This window comes from Pyxicephalus adspersus, chromosome 8 (assembly GCF_032062135.1).
Source record: "Pyxicephalus adspersus chromosome 8, UCB_Pads_2.0, whole genome shotgun sequence".
Lineage (NCBI taxonomy): Eukaryota > Metazoa > Chordata > Amphibia > Anura > Pyxicephalidae > Pyxicephalus > Pyxicephalus adspersus.
Genome location: NC_092865.1, coordinates 37,873,964 through 37,877,900, shown reverse-complemented (window position 1 = coordinate 37,877,900; position 3,937 = coordinate 37,873,964). Strand labels below are relative to the sequence as shown.

The window sequence follows — 3,937 nt, the reverse complement described above, 5'->3', positions numbered from 1 at the left end:
TCATATATGAGTTTCATATCCCTATACTGGACCATAACACTAGGGGGCATGAAAAGGTCTTGGTACTGAATGGGAATTACCCTGGAATTATAAAAGTGGGCTTTAACCTATCCAAATAATGGATCTGGCCACTAAGGAATAATGAGGTCCTTGTACTAGATGGGAATTAGCCTGCTCATATATGAGTGGGCTATTTCCTATTCCTATACAGTACATGACCACTAGGGGGCATGAAAAGGACCTTGTACTGGATGGGAATTAGCCTGCTCATATATGAGCGGGCTATTTTCTATTGCTATACAGGACCTGATCACTAGGGGCATGAAAAGGTCCTTTTACTGCATGGGAAATAGCCTTCTCATATATGAGCAAGCTAATTCCCATCCAGTACAAGGGTCTTATGATACCTGCCAGTGGTTAGCTTCTATATAAGGATAGGAAATAGCCTGCTCATGAAAACAACTTTAGTTCTCATCCAGTACAATGACCTTATGATGCCTGCCAGTGGTTAGCTCCGGTATAAGGATAGGAAATAGTCTGCTCATATATAACAACGCTAGATCCCATCCGGTTGACAGACCTCATGATTTTCTTAGTGGTCAGGTCCAGTATAAGGATATGAAATAGCCCACTTATTTAGGCTAATTCCTTTCCAGTACAAGGACCTCATTATTTCACTGGTCAGGTCTAGTATAAGGATAGGAACCACTGGATGGGAATAACCCTGAATATATATGATTTAGAGAGCCAAAAAACTACAGTAGGGGTCCCCATTTGACTACAGAGAGCTGGAATATATGCCCAAGCCATATTATCTAGGTGATTGAGCAGAAAAGCATGAAGAATGCCAGCTCAAAAAGGATCTCATGATCTGTACATTTTTGCATACTGTGATAAACCTGAGAACAAAAAAGTTTTTGGGACAGTCAAAAAATATATGAAGGAGCAAGCCTAGCCCTACATTGCAATATCAACACCTGTGGGACATCTACGATGCAAAACTGGATAAATGTGTCAGGACTCTATACAGGTGAGGATTTTGTATCCTAGGTCTTGGTAGGCAGCACTCAGAGGACTTATGGGCAAAGAGAAACAACATGGAGATTTGTTTTTGCACCATACCAAAGTCCCTTTCCCATCTTTCTAAGTACAGTAGAATCAGGTTCTGGAACAATCATTGCCACAGATAGTAAGAACACTGCCTGGTGTACAGGATCACAAAATTGCTCCAAAACAGTAAAAGAAATGAGAAATTGGTCTGGTGATGGAAGAAAGTGTATAAAATGTCTGAGCTGGATAATGTGCCAGAAACATGGGGCTGTGCTGCGGTCGTCCTACTGCTCAACACCACACACAAACCACAGGTAAAGTGATTTCTAATTACCACCATATCAAACAAGGACCCTGCATATGAACTGTATGCCAAAACACTGAAAATACACTGGAGAGGATAGAGATAAATGCCTCAATATAATACACTTGACAACCCGATACAGATCAGTTGATAAAGAACACACGGATGTAACATACCTTGGAAATATATGTTTGAACACGATTCATTTTAGGCAGCACTATTTCACACAATCACGCAAAACATTGGGCTTTCTTACATAATACAGCCAGACCCTATGATAAATATGTAAACTTTAGGGATGCATTGAACCTACTGTCCCTCAACTATTTTGTATAACCATACTGTAAACATGTGTTCTTGATCTCAATAATCCCCTGAGGAAGCCAAAAAGGGGAAAACACGATCACTACACTATCATTACACCATAGTGTGATTAACACTGAGGGAACAGCAATTAATAGGGCCTGGAGTACATTTAGGCTGTACCACAATTTTCTGAAATTTGCAATGGATGAACCACAAAAAGGTGCCTGCATTCCATTTAGAGACCTCTTGATGTAAGCGATGTAGGCGTTAAGGGCAAAAAGACACAAAAGATCTTTTGAAATCCATCATTGCATCCACAGCCCCCTTGAAGAGGAAGGCTTAGTGAGGGGGGCCAAGTAAGGAATCGCAGGGTGGGATAACAGCTGGACTGTAAAACAGCAGGGTCAGGCATGGAGCTACAGGGAGTTGCATCCTCACCCCACCATTGCTAGGCAACTGTCCCCCAAATGTTTTGATGTGTGCACTTTTTTTTTTATATTTTGGATGTCATTGAAGGCCCATTCACAACAATATCAAAGATATTGTGCACACGTATATATACACACACACATACACAATACAGCCTGTATCGATCAAATGTTCGTTCATCGCGCATGCTCAGAACATGCACGATCACTGAACGACCGACCGTACACACGATAGATGGTCAACGATCGTCGTCCAATCCGATCCGACGGTCCGGTCGTTCATTTCCAAAGACTATGCTCGTTCGTAGGCGTCGTTGGTTACTTTTTTTACAAACGATTTTTGGCCAATCGGTCGTTCGTCGTTCATTTCCAACGATAAAAATTGGACGTGTGTACGCAGCTTTAGACTTCTCTAGCTGAATACAGTCAAACTCGGAGCCCTCCAGGTAAGTAGAATTTTCACAGGGAGGTCAGAATGGGTTGCCTTTGTGTTTCTCGCACTACGTGTACATGAAATACTGGAATTCTTGAGAGACAAATACGCAGATAATGTATTGCAGTAAAAAGGTAATTAACTAAGCATAAAGTAAATAAGTAATGGACTACACAATGCTGTTTATTTAAAATAGTACTTTTTTATGTGTGAAAATCCACATAAATTTTAATGTTTGAACACGATTCATTTTAGGCAGCACTATTTCACACAATCACGCAAAACATTGGGCTTTCTTACATAATACAGCCAGACCCTATGTATGTAGATCTGCTTTATTAAATATATTTAATAAAAGAATAAAATACAAAAAATACTGATCTGCTCTGTGGAACTATAGCTTTCAATGCTAAACATTCTGGGTGATACGTGGAGGAAACAAATTCAGAATCCCAATGCTGTCCAATTATAGCTGTAAAATGAAGAACAAAAAGTTGATTAAATTAGAACATATGAACCTATAATTCAAGATAACCATAAAACATACAGTACCTGCTCTTATAATTTGGGTATATATTAGTCTGAAATGACAAGTACTGGATCCCATCACAGTGCCATGGAAAGTGACACCGAGTTCCCTAACCCAACTCATGTGGGTAGCAAATAACAAGCAGACAAGCAAACAAACCCCCCTAATCTTTAATAAATAACCTTTATGACATTGGTTAGCTCCTGCTTATTCTCCTTGCATATTATCTAAGCAACATATATAGCTGAATACCTTTGTGAACTCATCCAATATAGTCACGTAATGACTAAAGCTCACTATACAAATGTGAATTTCAATGTACAATCAGCTTTAAATTTAACTACATAGATGGACCTTCCAAAAACCTAATCAATCTTTTTCCAGTGTGGCTGGCCTTTGCATTACAATTTTTGGATCTAGAGGAGATTGTGCAGATTGACTGTAACATGTTTACAAATCTACTTGTACATACACGAATATTTAACAACTCCCACTGCTTCTGGTATGCATACATGCACCTATATTGTTGATTTACCTCTCCTCTGAACTAGGCTTTCAAGTTTGTATCATCAGGCAGGTCAATATTGCAGAAAAGGATCTTACCTGCCTGATCACTTTTGGTTTCTGGCAAAAACCAGAACTTCACCCCTCCACCTGAGCCACTTTCCCACATGACATAGTATTTGTGTGGGGTTTGTGGGTCTTACTTAAGAATATGGAATGCACTTAAAGCAAACCCAGCAGTGGTGTTGGCTATGCCAGTTCGCACAAACGAAAAATTAAACACCTATTATATGTATGAAAGCGGTCATCTTGTGTACGGCAAACTACCATGCCATCCACTCCTGACCTTTTCCACCCACATCGCTCCCTCACTGCTCATCCTC

The 3,937-nt window shown here is 40.0% G+C and overlaps 1 long non-coding RNA gene across 1 annotated transcript in view; it reads right to left on the bottom strand.

Moving 5' to 3' along the window:
• Positions 1-2,842: 2,842 nt before the first annotated feature.
• The window catches only part of LOC140336225 (uncharacterized), a 3,605-nt gene continuing 2,510 nt past the window's right edge, over positions 2,843-3,937 (bottom strand). Inside the window, exon 2 of the long non-coding RNA XR_011921842.1 lies at positions 2,843-2,993. This is a non-coding gene — a long non-coding RNA (uncharacterized lncRNA). The remainder of the gene's footprint in view (positions 2,994-3,937) is intronic.